At 38.1% G+C, this 20,304-nt stretch overlaps 1 protein-coding gene across 7 annotated transcripts in view; it reads left to right on the top strand.

Moving 5' to 3' along the window:
• Positions 1 to 20,304, top strand: part of LOC123586297 (suppression of tumorigenicity 18 protein) — a 257,980-nt gene that overhangs the window by 117,376 nt on the left and 120,300 nt on the right. For 2 of the 7 annotated variants that reach the window (XM_045455336.1, XM_045455344.1), the window contains exon 1: positions 7,305 to 7,376. The exons of 4 other annotated variants lie outside the window; for them this stretch is intronic. The gene's annotated coding sequence lies outside the window, so the exon portion shown is untranslated. Of the gene's footprint in view, positions 1 to 7,297; positions 7,377 to 20,304 lie in introns of those variants that run through there. One more of the 7 variants, XM_045455337.1, reaches the window with a different exon arrangement.

The raw sequence follows: 20,304 nt of genomic DNA on the forward strand, positions 1-20,304 counted from the left end.
TCTTTCTTTCCTTTTTTTTTCTTTTTTTTTTTGGTAAAAAACGTTATTGTATCTGCTTTGAGAAGGATTTCAGAATAAAATGCCATGGTGCAATTGCATTTATACTGCATCAGTAACACTTTTGTTCATATACATTTTTGAAATGTGCAAATTTGCAACAGAGAATATTTGAGATGAAGTCATACTTGCTACACTGTTTTCTTTGCGACACAAAAATTACCAGCAAGATCCCACATCTGACATCTCACTAGAATAGAGATCTTTGGCGGGGGGGAGGGGGGGCTGTCAACACAATAATGTCAGTTATTTCTATAAATGAATAACCAACATCAAAAGGATGGTTTTGTTGTGAAAAGTCAAAATTCTGGTAGTGGCTGCACATAGGCAAAGAGTTTATGGGAAGTCCCGAAGAAATTTGAATTGATAAGTATTGTATTTATATTCCTGTCTTTGAACGTTTCGAGAATTGAATAAGAACAGCTTCCTTAAAAAATGATACGGTTCATTTTTTGATAAATGCAGATGTCAGAAGACTCTTTAGAAAGTTAAAAAGTAATATTAGAAAAGGCTGAAAAATGAGAAAGACTTAATACTAGCCTTGAACAAAATTTTACAGAAGGATGAGTTCAGTGAAGTAAAAGGAGAGAGAAAATATACCCTGATAAACAGGACTTTGCCTCATATTCCTTTCGTCCTAACAAGGCATTTATTAATCGTGCTTGCTTTGATACACGTGAAAATAATAGAAGTCTCGTAAAAGGGTGTAGTGAGCTTTTTTTCAGTTTCAAGGAACAAAGCAGCTAATAGCAAAGTATGTAAAATAACTTCTCCAGTATTGATTTTTGAAAAGATAGAGGCTTATCGTCAGAAAAAGTTATATCAAATCTCATCTTGGCCATAACTAGCACTACAACATCCAGGAAACAAAAAAGAAAAACAAATGGTGAACAAATCTTGAATACAGTTGTGTATGCTATTTTTATGTTAGAAGAAAAGTAAATGAGTTCCAGGGAATAATCAGGTTCATAGTCTAAAATAAAACTGAAACTAGACTTTGTCTTCTTTTTTTTTTTTTTTCCTTGCAGCTATCATCTGCATATGATCTTACTTTTATGTATGTAACCTAAGATTACCAGTGATCTTTTTTCTCCTTCTTCTAAATATTCAATTAGTCAGTGGTGATTATGATGTGGCCTTCTTGGCTTACTCCAATATTAGATTAATATAGATTTCTTGCCAAATTAGCGGAAATCACTGTTGCACATAAGAGTGACTCACTCTTTTTTAGTTGTATTCATGTTATAGAAGCAGCATCGTTTTAAGCTTAAAAGCTTTTATATTTTAAATCTGGATACACTGTACCTTGGAGAGCATAAGGTGGCTGTATTTAAAACGTTTCTACAGAACACATTGGAACTTTTATGAGATTCTAATTTAGTTATGTTTAAAGGAATCCTCTTTTTTTTTTTTTTTTTTTTGAAAAGTGGTTGTTACTATTCTGCTCTAACATCCATCAGTAAGATTTAAAGTTTCCTGGTTCTTTTTGAATTAGACATTTGTAAGTGTAAAGAACTTGAAAAGGAAGAGAAATGTTTGGAGCTGTCCATGGTAGCGTGCTCTTTAAAAAGTAAACAGTTCCACAAATTCCATATCTACATACTCTGTGGAATTGGCTTGATTACCCTTTTTAAAGGTTGGAATTAAATTCTTATTAGATAAATGAACCTGGTACACACAGTAGTTAGTTGCAGAAAATGTAACTATGGTACTCATCACTAAATTGCAAAACTTTAAACTTCCATAATGTTAATCAGTGTTCCTGTCTACAGCTTTAAAGTGTTTATGAGTAAACAAACAAAAATCACAATCTATTAAATATATAATTCTTTAGGTTGACATTAATATGAGAGCTCAGTGCAAATAGTTTCCATGGTAGTAGGGCAATGTGAGCAAACATCAAAAAATGTAACTTGCATGACTTTATTGCTCTTGAAATTAATTCTTGTCCTTATGTGACCTGCCATGTCTGCTACAGAAGTCTAAAAGATCATAATTGTTTGATATGAAATGCAAAAAGAATAGTTAAATTGAAAGTTTAACATCATGAAATTCAAAATCCCAAGCGGTATATAAACATTAAAAGAAACTTTGGACTGCTAATCCTAGGAAATGAGTTTTATGGATTGAATTCAACAAGGCTTCAGAAATGGTTCCATCTGCTGCCTAGCAGCTGGCGAAAGGATAAATTTAATTCATTAATTCATTTGGAAAAAAGGATCCAAGTAGTAAAGACTTCATTGCTCATAATGCATATAGGTGAAAACACAAACTGAAAGCTGGTCCAATTGATCATCCTGGATAATGAGCTACATTTTGTCTTCCCTTTTTTGGTAAAGGTCTTAGTGATTGAGTCAATACGGTGTTGATTTTTATGACAATAACCAATCATTTCCAATCATTTCAGTGATAGAAAAAAACTCAGGGAAATTTAAAGTCAGGCACAGTTTTTAATGTAGGGGGTTGTAGGCAATAGAAATTACGCATTTCTGATTTTGTGCACGGTATACATGGGTAGCAGTACGTGTATCTCTGTTTAAAATATATGCACATATATACCCTGAGTCATATACATTCTGAATCACTTCGATGAACTACTTATGTTAGGTGGCATTCTCCCATTTGTTGAAATAATCACAATTCTTGGGTACTCAAGATGAATATAAGTAAAGCACATTTTAGCTTCAAAATTCATAGTTACTCAAAAGTTGCAGGGTTCAAAATAACATTTGTTTTGTTTTCTTATCCTTCTACACTTCAAATTATTTGCCTCGGTCTCTGTTTTCACTCACATCCTGCAGAGGACTTCAAAAGATACCAAGTTGTACATGAAGTAGGCTTTTCTCAACTCCTCTGCTGTTAGGCACTTTGACATGGAAAAAAGATCTCATTGGCTACATTGCCCAGGACTTTTTAGTATCTTTATGTAAAAGTAATGGAGGTTTAATGCCCAGTTTCTTGAATCATTTCAATGAAGTCAATGTGATGAGGCGTGGGAAAAGTTAATGTTGAATCCTCTTTAACTTATGATTGTATTGGTGGATTTTTTTTTTTTTTTCGTCTGCCAGCATTTTAATGAGAGTGAGGTTTCCCTTAGAAATGTATAGCTTGCCTCTCAGGCAAGGTGAATGTTTCCTGGTTGCCAGTTAATTGATCCATGATAGAGATAAGAACATCCCTGGAAGGTAGGCGGCTGCAGCAGCCTGCGTACATTTTAGCACTTCTTTTTGGATGGTGATTTCATGAATGGTTTTTGACTTTTCTTTCTCTGTGGCCCATAGCTCACTGTGGTGGGTTTGTTGGATTTACTATAAAGATTCTGTCTGCACCCTGTGGGTTGGGTTAAGAATCAGGGTTTATGCATTTACTTGTACTGTTGCATTGTTTATACAGCTTTGGTTTAGTTTTGATCTTTTTTTTTTTTTTTTTTTTTTTTTTTTTGCCTTTGAGGCTCTTCCACAGTGTCAGCTGCTGACTGATAGTAGGAAAACGGCCTCGTGGTGTGAATGAAAGGGACCTAGCGGTTGGTAAACAGAGATAAGGAATAAATAGAGCACAGGCAAAAGGAGATAGTTCTGTGGGGGCCCAGATTGCTGCCAGTCTGTTCAAGGGAGATGCAGAGGCTGTCCTTTTCCCAGATTAAATTAGTGTGCGAAATCTCCAGTGACCTCCTCCCCTTCTCCCCATACTCTTTAGCCAAGCTGAACAGCCTCTGCTGTAAAGTATTCATTTTATCCAGGGACAAGCTGGACAATAGAACTCTCCCTGATACTTATGGACAGCTGTCCTCATTCATCGTGCTCTCAGTATTTCATTTTTCATAGGAGTTAAAAGGGTTTTTACCTTGTAACTGAAAGAGGGCATAAATGCAACTTTGCCAGTTCTGAGGCTGCTGGGGCAGGGGGTGGGACGGAGGTGGGGGTGACTTTGGAGTGAGGAGAAGCTGCTAAGGAGAGCAATTCTTTTTTGTTTTGCTAATATGATTATCCCAAGGCAGAAATTACCTTCTAAATCGGGGTTCCTTGCAAACAGAAAATATCTTTGATTCTGAAAGTTTCCTAAAATTAAGGTCACCAGTGCAAGCTAGATAATTCATCTTCGCCTGCTCTACCCTTGTTTTGGCTAAATATGCATGCATTTTATTACCTGCAAATAACCACCCGTAAATAGTAAGCCTGTAAGATACCTCGGTAGTCCCATATATTTTTTTTCTTTTTTTTTTTAGTGATTTACTGCAAATATATTCAGCATTTGACTGATTAAATAGACCTTCGGCAACCTTGAGGGTCACTGTGTAGAGTATGTACATAGAAAATGCATCAGCCCATTGTACCCTGGCAGCTAATGAGATTGGTCGTTAAGTAAATGACACAAAGCCTACAAAAAAAGCTTAGCAGCTCACTAGAGTATCACAGAGTGTCCCTGCACACCACACAACGACACAAACACTGGACTAACCTAGCCCACCCCTGCTTTATTCTACATCACTGCTTCCCTGATGTCAGCGTGAGAGGCAGAACAAAGGCTAGGAGGCACGGGTAAGTCAGTCTGGCAATTAAGCCCTAGGGAGAAAGTAGAACAAATCTGAGCCTAACCGTGGGGCTGAAAGTCCGGTTCTCGACAAGTAGGTCAGAATGAAGGGATTTTGCTATCACTTCTGGAAATGTTGCTTCAGTGACCAATGCTCTTGCGTTGTTGTTATTGTTGTTTTGTTTTGCCGTTTCATAAAAGTTTTTGAATTTCAGAAGTAAAGTGTACCCCAAAATGCAAGTGAACTTGAATTTGGGAAGGTAGGCTGTTTGTGGGAGAGACGGTGCTTTCACAAATGATGACCATTCGGGTGTGTGTGCAGGTTTGAAAAACTTTCAGAGGCGTCAGGCAACTTTGATTTTAGTTAGTCCTACTGCTTTTAAAAGATAATGGAAACCTTGAGCAGGAATGCGTGCAGTGAGGTTCATTCTTGTCAATGTAAAATCGTCCCATCTGCTAAGGTATATTTAATTTCATTTGTGGGATAACCATTTCCTTGATCAGTATCTTAAAAATCAATCCATCAAACGCAACAAAACAAGAAAATAAAGGCGTCTCTGTTCTTCCTGTGTTCCATTTCTCTTGGATCTGCAAATAAAATCATTGCTGCGAATCTGTAATATTGAATAGGATTAGTGGTTATTTGCTTGCTGTACTTGGGAAAAAAATCAAAGCTCTCTGACACTGAGCAGCATTGACTTACTGTGTCCCTTGGAAAAATGCATTTGCAGTGTTGAAGTATAACATTGCAGGATCCTTTGGAGAAATATGGCAACAGGAAGTTGCCAGAAAGTCTTATTTGCCTTGCTGAAATGTCTGTCTGCCTTAGACTTGTGTACTCAGAGGACGTTTAGTTCAAGAGAGGATGATATTGTTACAAGACATTCAGGTAAATGAAATATTTTATTCTAAGAACTGCCAGCTTAGTGGATTGTCAGTGGCTTAATAAACTCTGACAATCTCACAGAAAACATTTTAAAAAGTATTGTTAACATAAGGGTGGTGTTTTTAAAATGGATGGATTCATAGTATCAGTGTCAGGATTGAATTTTTAAAACCACTGTCATTTAATATTAGAATGGCATGTCCTAATCATTTGTTCATAAATTAAAACTCTCCATGTGATGCAGAAATCAGTTTGCTAACTGGCATGACTTGCCCTGAAACATTTTTATTTACATAAGAATATAGAGATTTTAGGATACAGAATAAATCACTTATTATTAATATTCACGAGAGATTCATGATAGGGGTTTATAATATGGTCTGGGTGACCAGAGGTCACAGACTTCTTCCTTTTTTTTTTTTTTTTTTTTTTGGTCTCAAAGTACTTTTCTTCTTCTAAATGCGTTCCCAACATTCACTCTATTTATATAATTCATTTAAGACTGTGTATATAGTATATAACCTATATTATATATTACAAACTCTATTATTTTTATAGTAACCAGAATTGGGAAGGAAATAAATTTTGTGAACAGGTATGACAGTGTCTTAGTAATGCCAAGTAAAATATATGTGGGGAAGATACACTACAATTTTACTAAATTAAGATCTTTCTCACAAGTAGTCTCATCAATGTGGGAGAAATCATGGGAAAAGCAAGCTATCTGACAATGGCTACAATTGCAACCTACCAATTTTAGTTTCAAGTAGAGTTATGCAGCTAATTTCCTCTTCCAGGCATTCTAGATATATCGGGAATTTTTTTTCTGTTGTGAAGATTTTGGATTTGGGTCTCAGGTATTATAAGATATTTTTCTGTACTTGCTAATGTTCATCATATTAATACAGGAGTGAATTGTTCCAAAAACACACAGTCCTTCTGGTTGGCTATAAATATTATTCCCCTGTCCTCACCAGTACAACAAAGGGTGGGAAAACTTGACTGAAGTCTGTGCAGTTGCCTCACTGTGGACAGAACCGAGTGGAACTTTCACAGAAAGGTAGTTGCTATCCCTCAACACAAAATAGGGCTGTGTTGTAATTAAGATGAGAGGGCACAGATCATTACTTTGGCTGATTTGAACTTGTTTCTCTAAGTATTATTCTTGAATTTGAGAGAGTTTAAAAAATTTCAACTATGGAAATACACCAAGAAAGTGGATTTATCTGCTTTATAACTTTTTTCTTTAAAGAAATTTAAGGAACTTAATTTCTGTTGACAGAAGGAACTTTTATTTAGATCCACTTATTTGACAAATGAGTATTACTAAAACTACGTGGTTCAAAGGATTGTACTGGGTGCTGTGGGTGATATCGGAACCTCATTCTCACACCTAAGGGTCTACGATCTAGGAAGACCTATAAAGCGTTTCCTAGAGAAGAAGTCACTATAGGTGCCACATGAGCGACACAAGCAACGAGAGAATCTACGACATCCCCTTCTCAAGTTCATGTGTTTGAGACCTGGTTCCACCATTTACTAAGTCTGTGGCCGTGAATAAGTTATTTAACTCTTCTGGGCCTTGGTTTCCTGGTCTGTTAGATGGGGGGCCAGGGTAGATAAATCTTGCCTTATAACTCATGTGAAAATTAAATAAGATAATGTATCTAAAGTCCTTGGTATATGGTAGGTGTTCAAAAAGTGTTTGTTTTTTAACTTTCTCTTGGAGTTTGAGACAATAATTGGACATCCCAGTATCATGTTATATACTCACTATACGTCCGCTTCCGTCAGTACAGAACTCTCTCATGTTTTCCCTTCCAGAGCCTTAAATGTTGTGAGATTCCTTGAAGGATTGTGAAAATTCCATTTTACATGGCTGAGTGCCCATATCCAGTCTAAGGTAACAAGTTAAACATACTAAGTGTAACATTAAGTATATATGATTAAATTGGCTTATTGTGCATACTTTTATTAATGGCAATCAAAAGTATACATTAGAATTTCATGACATTTCAACTTTAACTTTCTGTAAGCGGAAATACTTAATTTTATCTAATTTCAAATGGCATATCTATAATTTAAGTAGTTAATTATAGCAAAGGTCTTCAGGTAATAAGATTATTAGGTTTACCCCTCATTTCTTTTTTATTTTTAATATTAGTATCTTTATTATTTGCCCCTTTAGGATTTATTTCATAAGGTTTTGGCTTAGGTGGTTTCTTTTAGTTGATACTTGGGATTTGGTTAAAAAAAATTCTTTTTCCAAAGACATTATGATTGAAAAATATTTTAACACCTGCATAAAGAAACTTGAAGATAGTTTACTGTCGAATGTCTTAAAATTCCATTTCAATGAACTCTTTTTTTTTAATTTCTTTGTAAGTATTTGAATGTTGTGCTCTCAGGTTTTGCGTCAAACATATAAGCTTCTGGGCAAGAATTATTACTTTTTCGGTTTAATTCTCCAGACTGTGATTGTAGGAATATCTGTTCTCATAGGATTCGACCTGCAACATATAAGGTGCAACTTTGAGAGAATTTTGGAGCTAAGAGCTCATAAATCCTGTATATCCACAAGTAAATTGGGTTGACCCACAAAACTGTCAATGCCTTCAAAGTCTTATTAGTAACTTATTTATACTATTGAATAGGGTTATCTACAACATATAATAGCTTTGTAGATCAGAACATTTTAATTTATTTGATTTATATAGTGTAAATATGAAGGGGCCAGAGCTAACTGCACAGAATACATGTTCTCCAAAAACTCCCACATATTGTATTTGTTGGTCTGTCATAGTGAACTGCACGTTAATTGATACACTATTGAAGAGTTACACTTGGTAATTCCATGAAAAACATTTACAGTATGATTTCATTAAAAAATGAGTATACAGATTTCTGTGATACATTTTTCCACTTTTTCCAAAATTTAAAAGTTTAATTTCATTTCCTAAATTTTGGGTTTTTCCCCATGAAGGAGAAACATGGCTAAAGGCCAGTAAACCTTGCCTTATCTTTTTTTTCAAAGGTATCACGTATGTATCCAGTTTCTGTATGAGTGAATTCATGCTTGGCATGAGACAAAACTTAGTTATCGATACTTATAATGTTATGCAGAAATGAAATAGTTAATTATTTAGATAGAAGAAGCAGTGTTTTCTTTCCTGGAATGTAGATTAAAGAGAACCAGAAAACAAAAAATGAAAAATTGTGTTATTGAAAACCTAATTTGTAAAGAATGCCATCAGCTAGAAAGATGCATCCACTGTTTGCTGTTTTGTTTCTATGGTCTATTTGGTATGAATTTGAATGAAGGCATTTACCTCTTTTAAATTTTCTTCTTTCAAATATCAGACAATGGTAGGAATTAGTCGAAACATTTCTATTCTGGAGGGGGGAAAGGGGGTGAGAAGGAAATGTGTTCATGAAGAACATGAAATCAAGGAAAGATTGAGGCTGACAATATGACTACTTCAGAAAGGGGGCAAAAATTAGAGGATGCAACCTATTTTGTGCACAGCCCTTGATCTTTTTGTGTGTGTGAAAGATACCAGTGTCTACCAAAAGGGTTAAAGAAAATGCATTCTGTTGCATCTGCTTACTAAATCCCTTACTTTAGTAGAAATTCAAATTTTGTAAAGATTATTCGTTTTATTGATGCATATAATTATAATCACAAGCCATCTGCTGATTTGGCAGGCATGGTTAAAATTCTCTAACTCTCATAACCTTTCAAGTACAGTGCCCTTGGGACTCTATTTCACTTTTATATTTTGGAAAACATGTAGGGACAAATAAGGGCGGTCATCTGCAGAATGTCAGACGTGAGGAAATGAAAGGATGGAGATCGGGGTTGCTGTTGTGGTTATTTTTAATGGTAGAGGAAGTTATTTTTCTCTTTTTTTCTTTTTTTGCTTCTGACTTCATGAAGGATTATCCTAGATTCTATGATGTATTTGGGAATTTTTTTTTTTTTTCCTAGGGATTAAAGCTCTCTCATTTTACTCCTGAAAGGCAGGTTCCAAGTCTAAACAAAACAAACAAATAAAGAAAAAATCTTCCCAAATGCTGCCTACCTTGGTTTTCACAGGTAAATTAAGTATATTTCCCTTAGACTTTTTGAACTAATAGAATATTCCAGCGGCTTTATTTTTCTGAAATACTCACATTCAATCGAATAACCTTCCAGGCATAGATTTCAGATTGTAAAACAGTGTGTACGTGTTGATGCCAACCTTTTAGCTTAAAGGTCAGACTTTCAAATGTTTTTTTCTTTTTCTGCATGAAATTATGTGCTGACCAGATTTCCCCTGGCAGGTATCTTCGTGGGGCCCTTCCTTGCCACCATAAACCTCTGAAGTTTGGTGATGTTCCATAGCTGATTCGCTTACTTCCTTGGGAATGTTTCTTCTGTAATCAAACCAGGGGATTCCAAGGGCCAGGATTTGCAGATTAGAGTTGATATATAGGCCATATCACAGCAGACTACAAGTGAGGTGAGGGCAATCTGAAAAAGCCATAGGATCCCAGGACTTGGCTTTGTCAAATAACGGAAACGTGCACATATACGTCCCCTGTTTCCCTCTCTCTCTCTCTCTCTCTCCCTCACACACACACACACACACACGCACACACACACACACGTGAAATCATTGACCCAAGAACTATTTCTTAGGGTTTGGCAAATAAGAAAAAGAACTTTCGGTACAAACATTATGCGTATGAATTTTTTTCGTAACAATGATGATACATATGACAATATGAACAATAATATTTACCAGGTGCTTACACTGTGCCACCCAGTGTGTTAAGTTCCTTGTAGGTATTATATAAATCAATGCCCATAGTATTTCCACTCGTGTTCCCTTTTTGCTGGTGAGGCAACTGAAACCGAGAGACATTTAAGACATTTTTCCTTCGGTTACCAGTCTCCAAATCTATGCTCTTAATCTGTTCCTATGCTACATGGTGTCTGGGCACAGAGTGGGGGTGGAGGGGGGTGGAAGGGGCAGAAACAGTGTCAACAACGTCGTATCAAATGACAGTGGGTCTCAAGTGTGCCTGGGTTGCACTCATAGTTAAATATCATTAAGTAGTCAAATGATTCTGACTTGACAAGTTGCTTCATTGTCCTTATTGATAGCATCTGTCATATTAAGAGTTAATGCGGGGTAAACCCTATGCTCCTTGTCATTCCCCAAATTCTATAACTCTGTGAACTTTTTATAATGCAAACATCCCAGCAGTTTGAAAGATAATTCAGAGACAGCCTAAGCCTTTATTATACCTCTCTAAGACATCCATATTTAGCATGCCAATTAACCTTGGTTTCAGAAGTAGCCTGTGCTAAGAACCATATGAGCTGTAGCTCTGATGCTAAACATCAGATCAAAAGTTAAACATTTGGCCAAACAGCCAGAAATCTTGCTCGCAGAATCTGTGAGCATCAACACAGATACGTAGAAGCATCTGATAATTGAATTCTGCCTCTGAGTACTTTGGTGTTAAGCAGAAGACATGTTTTGTTTTGTTTTGTGTTGTTTTTTCTATTTTATAATGATAACAATGACACGGTGCTAACCACCCTCTTGAGTACTTTCCATCTATGAATTGTTTTAATTCACACAACAACCACGAGCAGAGCAACAACCTATAGGGTAGAGTGAAGGTCTGTCAACAGCCCCTTTTTACAGATGAGAAGACTGTGCCATGAGGAGGCGGGGCAACCAGCCAGGGAATCCGGGGCTATAGGGTCAGGGCTCCCACTGGCCCGAACATACGTGGCCTCGGGTGTGACGTACCAACCTCTGTACATTTGACCTCTGAGCCTTCTCTCTGTGGGTTTGTTAAGACTTCTCTTTGCTTAAAAACTATTTCAAAACATAGATTGCAGTTTGCAAATATGTTTAGACACCGTAATATTCATTTTTGTATTTTAGATCTCGAGCAGTTACTGTCACAACACTCAAATAGTTTCCTTCTATTACTATGGAGGATTATTGTCAAAGCATTTTTACATCCTTTGCAAACACCATGTTGAAAATATAATACTAACTGAAAAGAGCCAACTTAATAAGATTTGACAAAAATCCTTTCGAAGAGAAACTATATTTAAAATCATTTTATTCTTGGGACGCCTGAGTGGCTCAGTCAGTTGAGTGTCCGACTCTTGATGTTGGCACAGGTCATGATCTCACGGTTCTTGACATCAAATCCCAAGTAAGGCTCTACGATAACAGTGCAGAGCCTGCTTGGGATTCCGTGTCTCCCTCTCTCCCTCTCTCCCTCTGCCCCTCTCCCGCTTGTGCTGTCTCTCTGTCTCAAAATAAATACACTTAAAAGAATAAAATAAAGTCATTTTATTCTTCTCAAAATCTGGCAGAGAAGCTTTGAACATGGTGATAATTGCACAAGTAATTGTTGTAAGAAAGAAAGAATGTAAGAATGAAGACTTTTAGTCACAATGGAACTCCTCCTAGGTAGATAGCATATTAAGTTCACAAGAGATTAAAATAGTTTATTCATCTGGGTATGATTTTCAGATATTGTTTGCATTTTACACGTACTAAATTTTCCAAGAAAGCCAAGCACTAAGAAATTGTGAACAGGTTACCTAGGCTTGTGTACCACTGTGGCCTGTGCAAAGGTAAAACAGGATGTGGTCACAGGCAGTTCCACTCTGCCACTCAACCTTGATGTAGGTGGGGCCTGGGCATCTCATCAGGTTTTGTCAATTCTGTTTCTCCTCTGAAAGGTAACGTTATGGCCTGAAGAACAGAATGACCACCTTTGCTTCGAGGTAGCATTATTTGAAAGAAGAGGCATTTACAGAGCCTTGAATCCATCCATTCAAAAACGTACTAAGAACCTACTATGTTCCAGAAGCTGTGGAAAGCAGTGTAGACAGACATAAACACTGTAAGATCTCACACCATAGTAGGTGACACAGCACATTGATATTCAGAATGCAGTGGGACCTATGCCATGCAAGAGGCAAGCCCAGGACATGAATTTGAAAACTGGTCAAGAGTCATAAATGACAACCATCTGGCTTGGATTACATAACCAAGATAAGAGATTCAGAAGGAAGAGGTTATTTACAGGAAAAGATGATGTACACATTGAGTACAGACAAACAGGCGTGATGTTGAGTATACATTTGATCAGTGGATCAGAAATTCAAGAGTGAGACATGGGGTGGAGAGATGGGCATTTGGATGTGGCTTCCAAGGATAATATAGGGAGAAAAGGACCCAAATTAGAAACCCCAGGGAATATCAGTAGATAATGGGAAAACAGGAGGAGAGTCCATGAAGAAGGAACTTAGAGAAAGCTGAAGAAATCCAGGAGTGACAAAACAAAGACGTGAACAGTTTCTTAAGGAAAGCAATGACTTAAGACCACAGACTGAAAATGCACGACAGGCTACTCCAAGTAGGAAGCCACTGGTGATCTTAGAGAAGCTTCAGTGGAATGAGGGGTTTGAAGCCAGATGGCCATGAATTGCATAGGGAAGGGAAGGTGACAACAAAAAGTCTCGAGGGATTTGAAGAAGTTTGACTCTGAAGCACAGAGATAGCAATATAGAGAGGAGAAATATGTTTATATACTGATGGAAAGGAACCAGAGGAGACAAGAACACTCAAAAGTTTGAAGGTCTGGAAGGAAAACCAACTAGATGAAGTAGGAAGCAAATGTAACGGAGCTCCATGGAGAACCTACCCTTAGAAGGAAGGAGAAAGCCTTTTCCTCTACAACTAGAGCAAAGGTAGGAGTGGAGACAGAAATATACTTGTAAGTGTAGAGGTAAGAGGCTAAGACCATTCAGAGTTGATAGCCTCAACATTCCCTGTGAAATCAGGCACCAAATTCTAAATCATCTCTATGTGAAATGGTTTTGTATGGCGAGTGCCTTTAACATGGTACTTTGTATTATTACACTCACATCCTATTGTTAAAAACAAAAGGTTTTACCTGTTATGTATAATTGATACTGACACAGAAACTCGGAAGACTAATGAGAACCAGAAGAGCTGGGGACTTTCCTCTCGGATTTGAACTGTTTTTAACTTAGGAAGGGTGAAGGGGAAGTGGGGAGTGTCTTCTCCTTCTCCGTGAGGAGCAAGGAGTGAAAAGCAGGAGGAAGAGATTGGCTTTTCTCCACGCAGGACAGTGTCCAGCACGTTAGGGGCAATGAATTTGGATCATAGCAGGCAGTGGACCCATTTCTGTGCTTAATGTCTCTTCTTTTGGTACTTTTTTCCTTATTTTATCTGGGAGATAGAACTTCCAACTGTTAGCTTTCTTACTTTTACCACCTCTGTCCCAGACAAGGTCCCACTTTTCATACCCAGATGACGCTGTGGCCTAGAAACGGATTTCCTTCCTTTCGCTTCTCTGCTCAAAGCCATTCAAGGACATCCTATCACACTTAAAATAAGATGCAGATTCCTCATTCTAGTCTGCATGGCTCCACCTGTTTTATAAAGCAGCTTTATTGAGATATAATCCACATACTGTACAATTTGCCCATTTAAAGTGTATGGTTCAACAGTCTTTAGCATATTCAGGGCTATATATCCATTGCCACAATCGATTTCAGAACAATTTTCTTCCCCCAAAGAAACTCTACACCCTTTAGCCATCACCTCCACCCCAGGGTCTAGGTGACTACTAATCTACTTTATGTGTCTGTAGCTATGCCTATTCTGAACATTTCCCATAAATGGAATCATGCAGTATGTGGTCTTTTTTTTTGTGACTGCCTCCTTTCTCTTAGCATAATGTTTTTCAAGGCCTTATCTGTGTTTTAACACATATGAGTACTTGATTCCTTATTACTGATGAATAATACTCCCTTGACTGGATATACTTAATTTTATCCATTCAGTAGTTTATGGACATTTGGGTTGTTTCTGCCTTTCCATGATTATGAATAATGTTGTTATCAACATTCCAGTACAGTTTTCTGGGGACATATGTTTTCATTTCTCTTGGGTATGTACCGAGGAGTTGAATTGCTGCATTATATAGTAACTCTATGTTTAACCATTTGAAGAACTGCCTGATTGTTTTCCAAGGCGGCTGCAATGGAAAACACCATGCAGTAAAATTACATTTCCACCAACAGTTCTATGGAGGTCTGATTCCTGTACATCCTCACCAACACTTGTTATTGTCTGTCTTTTTCATTATCGTTATCCTAGTGGGTACAATGTGGTATCTCATTGTGATTTTGATTTGCATTTCCCTAGTGACTAATAATGTTGAACATCTTTTCATGTGCTTATTTCCATTTGTATGTCTTTTTTGAAGACATGTCTATTCAAGTCTTTTGCCCATTTCTTTTATTTTTATTTTTTACCGTTTATTTATTATTGAGAGACAGAGAGACACAGAGCATGAGCAGGGGAGGGGTAGAGAGAGGGGGAGACACAGAATCCTAAGCAGGCTCCAGGCTCTGAGCTGTCAGCACAGAGCCCGACGCGGGGCCCAAACCCACAGACTATGAGATTATGACCCGAACTGAAGTCAGATGCCCAACCAACTGAGCCACCGAGGTGCCCTTTTTTATTTTTAATGTTTATTTGTTTTTGAGAGACAGAGAGAGACAGAGTGTGAGCAGGGGAAGGTCAGAGAGAGAGGGAGACACAGAATCCAAAGCAGGCTCCAGGCTCTGAGCTCTGAGCCATCAGCACAGAGCCCGATGCAGGGCTCGAACTCACGAGCCATGAGATCATGACCTGAGCTGAAGTCAGATGCTCAGCTGACTGAGCCACCCAGGTGCCTCATCCTTTGCACATTTCTAACTGGGAACTTTGTCTTTCTATTATTTTTTTACCCCCCCCCCCCATCTTTCTATTATTGAATTGCAATTGTTCTTTATATATTCTCAATAAGAGGGCTCTGTTTTCACAGAGCACATGGTTTTTCTGCTCTTTCTCAAATGAATAAAGATTATTCCTTCTTCAATCTGAAATACCCCCAACTTCCAGCTTGCATTGTTTCCCAATAGTGCATATCACTGCTTAGATTGCTCTGTATATTTACTGTTTCCTTGGCTTTTGGTTTGGCTTCCACACTGGGATATAATTTCTGCTGTCTATCCCTGCTTCTCCGTCACCGACCTTGTGATGATGAGAGACTGTTGTGATAAAATACTTGCACCTTGGAGGTAGAATTCAGTTCCCTGCACTGCTCCTCCCTAGCTGTGCAACTCTGGGCAAGTACTTAACTTCTCTAAATAATAGAATTTAAAAAGTTGACAAGTATTTTTGACTGATACTTAGAAGAATTTTCCTACTGTTTAATATCCAAAGATTTAATCAATCTTATCAACACATGGCCTCACCATGACTACACAAGGTTATGAATTGGGTACTACCTACCTGTGGGCTTTGCATAAGGAGTGAGTTTGGGATCATGGAATTTTGTAGAATTTCTACCGTGTGCTTTGCCTTTTATGTATGATTTATCATGGTAATCCTCACAGCTCTAGAGGGAGGTTCTGTTATCACAGCTTTTTAGAAGATGAAGAACCTGATGATTAGGGAGGTTACAAAGTTCTGAGATCTAGAACTAGCAGCTGTCAGAGTTAGGATCCCAGTTCGTATTGGTGTTAGTTCTGTGACAAAGCATGGAACCCTCTAAATCTGCCTGGGGCCAGGGCTCAGGATCTCCCGTCATTAACAAATCATTTCCAGGTCATTTATCACTGTCTTCCCTATATACTGGCTTTATGATTTTTTTTTTAATGTTTATATTTATTTTTGAGAGAGAGAGCACTAGCAGGGGAGGGGCAGAGAGAGAGAGAGAGGAAGCCACAGAATCTGAAGTAGGCTCCAGGCTCTGAGCGGTCAGCACAGAGCCCAATGTGGGGCTCAAACTCATGAACCTCAAGATCACAACTGAGCCAACTGGGCACCCCATGGCTTCGTGATTTTTTAAGCCATATTTCAGTGTCTTTATTATTTTAACACTTATTACTGATTTTCTGAACATTCTGTGGAGCCTATATCTAGTCTAAATGCGGCACAAAACATTCCTTGACTTCATTCTATCCTTGTAGGTCTTTCTACGCTTTGCTCAGAGAAACACATAGTTGTCCAGCATCACGCTGCCTTCTTAGCCAGTGCTACATAGCAGGAATAAACACTGGCATCAGACATGCTTTTGAGTACTAGCTCTTACTGACAGTGTGACCTAGGTTTGCGCAGCTTCCGGGACTAACAACGATGTCAACCTCCCTAGGTTGTTGTGAGGTTTAGATAAGATAACAGAAACAGAAACTGCCTAGTCTGGTGCCTGAATCAGTGTCGACGCACAAATTAATGGCAGCGATAGCTGAAAGCCTCATCTGGGTTTTGTTTTTACCTTTTCCCTCCTAAATGTATTTCACTCAAAGCATCATCTACTTCTTTCTGTCCTCCCCACCTCCAGTATTGTAATTCGAGATCAGTCTGCCTCATAGAACATTCATTTATATTTTCATGGTCAATATTATGTTTCTTTCATTATCTTTTTATTTTATGGTTTTCAAGAACTGCTCTGTGTACTCTTTTTAGGCATTTGTAATGTGCTACTCTTGTAATTTTAACATGTGGTTCAACTGGCAGTGGCGTTTCTTAAATTTCAATACCCCCTTCCCTTTGTGTCGAATCTCTAGTTTTGTGTGTTAAAGATATAGTAGTATTACATGTGCTTTTTGTCCATTTTTTACTTTGTCAGATTAATCTCAATTTGGAAGCAAACTGTTTGTAAGATTATTGTTTTCTTCTTTTGAGGTTTATTTAATTTGAGAGGGGGTGTGTGCATGAGCAGGGAGGGCCAGAGAGAAGGACAAAGAGAATCCCAAGCAAGGTGCACGTCCAATGCAGAGTCCAACGTGGGGCTCGATCCTGTGACCATGAGCTCAGGACCGGAGTTGGATGCTTAACTGACTGAACCACCCAGGTGCCCCTAAAATCATTATTTTCTACTTCACTAGTCATCAGATACACCGTCAATAATTCAATGATCTACTTTAGAGAATTGCATTTATTACTCTTAGCTAATCTAACCGTGTGTTTTCACCAGCACAGCTTTTTGCTACACTGTATGGCTACTTTCGTGGCTCATCTCTAAATACTACACTCATTGTTTTCCTAAAATCCCTATCACAGAGGCAGTGACTTCAGTATAGTTCCTGTTTTCTTAATTAGTCCCCTGGTACTCAGTCAGCATTCTTGTTGAGTATCTTTTCTATGAAGGGAAGCCAAAGGGAGGTTGTCCTTGCCCTGCAGGAGCGTCTTGTCTAGAGCAGATGACGTACATGTCAACAGTGACTCGTCCTGGTGGGCCAGGTGCTGTGATAGATGTAGGCAAAGCTTCCTATGGGAACTCGGAGCCAGACCTGAAGCAGGAGGTCTTAACAAGGTGGAAGGAAACCCATACAGGTTCCTCTGACATAGAGCCTACGTTTCACGAGCACTCTTATCATTCGCGATGACAACACATTGTGTCTGTGAGGTCTCTAAAAGCAGGGATCCCATAGTTCTTCCAAGACACTTTCTTCCCGCACACGCTTTTTTGGGAAAACGTAAGGCGGCCCAAAAATATGTAACCTGTTACCTCTGACAGCAAACTAAGGTCAGATTCCCTCACTAGTCTGCCACAGCTAATGAAACACTGTAATAGGGAGAAACCGATTGGCCAATGAAAACCAACAAACAGACTGGAATTGGATAAGCATAGGACAAAATGCCTGCTGTGAACTGTACTAACCTCTGATTAATCACAGGAGGCAACTATAAAACCAGATGTTCAAATGACCAAAGGCACGTATTTAGTCGGATTCATTGTAACCCTTAAAAACCATCCAAGGAGAAAGACCAGTTAGGAGCTTGATAGTCACATGCAGGTTCAGCCCTTGACAACAGTGTGTATTTTCATTTTAAATGGGTATGATTGTGAGTGCTTTACTCCAACTATACATGCTGCTGTTTGTGCTTTTGGAGGAGAGTTCTCATCAAAGCCATCAGGTGATTCCCCCATGTTACCAAGAAATAAATTCAACACCCACGTCTCCTCAAAGATTTTCATTTTATTGCCTCTCTGATTTGTACAATGGATATATCTGTTCTATTAGTGTGGCACACACCATATATCCCTCTCTACTCACCTGTTGACGTAAAACTCTACCTGTTGACGTAAATGTTTTCCCTCTCATCTCCAGGAAGGTTTGAGTAAATAAGTTAATGAACTTACTAAATAATACCGTTCTATATCAAGAGGGTTGGTTACACTGATATTAATCCAATTCCTTATTTGTGACATTATCATTTTCTTGCATTTAGATGAGATTGATACTTTTATTTATTTATTTATTTTTTAATGTTTATTTACTTTTGAGAGACAGAGACAGAGACAGACAGAGACAGAGATAGAGCACGAGCACGAGAGGGGCAGAGAGAAAAAGAGATGCAAAATCCAAAGCAGGCTCTAGGCTCTGAGCTGTCAGCACAGAGCCCCATGAGGGGCTCGGACCGTGATAACATGACCTGAGCCAAAGTCAGATGGTCAACTGACTGAGCCACCCAGGAGCTCCGAGATTGATACTTTTAAAGTAGCTTTGTTAAAAAAACACAAACATCAGTGGGATAGCAAACCCCAATGAGTGATGGCAAGGATTCAGAAGGGGCATCGATTCTTTTTAAAATCTTTCTCCTGTGCTTACTGATATTTCTTACATTGTGCCATTGTCTCCCAGCTGTACCGGAGTATAATTTAATAAGTTCATGTTTCAGGATACTGAGTAGTTTTTCCTGGCCTGAATAAATCAATGCGGAAGCATCTAACTTCTGCTCAGTGAGAAACTTGGGGTTTGGGCAACTCACCCTTCTCTCTTTACTAAATCACATTCAGCAATGTTTCGTTCCATAATTTACCTTATTATCAACTGGTTGTATTCTCCTCTTCCTAAAACACGTATTTTTATGAATGATGTTGCAAAATGCCCTTTTAAGAGCTTTATCACTGAGATATTTACATGAACAGAAATGCAAATGTATTTTTAGTATTAGACTAAAAGGTTTTTTTTTTTTTATCTTTCAAGATTTCAGGATAGTGTGTTCCTCAAAATAGCAATGATCGAAAAAGAACACTTCACATGGTGTATATAAGAAACTTGTTGTACCCGTTAGAAATTGTCAGAATTTACGAAGGCTGGTAAAACGTTGAAGTCTCAAAGAAATTTGCATCATTGCTTGACATTAAAATTTGTTTTTATGATATAATTTTTGATTAATTCATTCCCATATTTTATTTGCTTTTGGCAAGTTTAAATATTGTGCAGTCTTAGACTCATAATCTGTGAGCTTACATTTGATAATGGCACCTGTAATGAAGCAGTACTTAATTGCTGTTTCTTTCTTGACATGAATGGCTTCCTCTGAAGGGAAGATCACGTTCAATAAGCTATAAAGTGGTTCTCAGAACGTGTTTCAGAACATTCACGTTTTCTCTGTTTCTTCCTATCATAAACTATTAAGAACAGAGCAAGTAAACACCTCTAGAATAGAGTGGAAGTGCTTCTGTTCCGTGTAGAGTATTTTGCCTTTGGGGATTAGGATTCTTCAGTGCATTTAATGGTGACTGTCTAAGGCAGTGCTTCTCAACGTGTGATCGACAAACCATCAACACCTGCATCATCTGGGCACTTGTTAGAAACGTATATTCTCGGGCCCCGCTCCAGAGTACTGAATCGGTAGCCTGTGCTTTAACAAGCCCTCCAGGTGATTCTGACACCGGCTGAAGTTTAAGAACCGCTGCTGTGACACTCCACTGTT

The sequence above is a fragment of the Leopardus geoffroyi genome, chromosome C3, assembly GCF_018350155.1.
Source record: "Leopardus geoffroyi isolate Oge1 chromosome C3, O.geoffroyi_Oge1_pat1.0, whole genome shotgun sequence".
NCBI lineage: Eukaryota > Metazoa > Chordata > Mammalia > Carnivora > Felidae > Leopardus > Leopardus geoffroyi.